Below are 316 nucleotides of genomic sequence, written 5' to 3' on the forward strand. Positions count from 1 at the left end.
CCAGCTACTAGGGAGGCTGAGGTGGGAGGACTTAAACCAGGGAGGTGGAGGTTGCCGTAAGCTGAGATCGCGCCACCGTACTCCAGCCATGGAGTGAGACTCTGTCTCAAAAAAAAAAAAAAAAAAAGAGGCAGACATGAGCCTAGGAGTGCGGAGACACTGCGGCAGTGGGGGAAAGGGAGTGGGGTAAGGTGAAGTGAGGCAGCTACTTTCCCAGCAGAGCCAAAAGCAAATGTTGGTGTTGGCTTCAGGGCTACATTTATGGTGAGGAACTGGCTTTATTTCTTTTCTTTCTTTCTTTTTTTTTTTTTTTTTT

This window comes from Rhinopithecus bieti, unplaced genomic scaffold, assembly GCF_001698545.2.
Source record: "Rhinopithecus bieti isolate Rb0 unplaced genomic scaffold, ASM169854v2 scaffold_6945, whole genome shotgun sequence".
In the NCBI taxonomy this organism is placed as follows: Eukaryota; Metazoa; Chordata; class Mammalia; order Primates; family Cercopithecidae; genus Rhinopithecus; species Rhinopithecus bieti.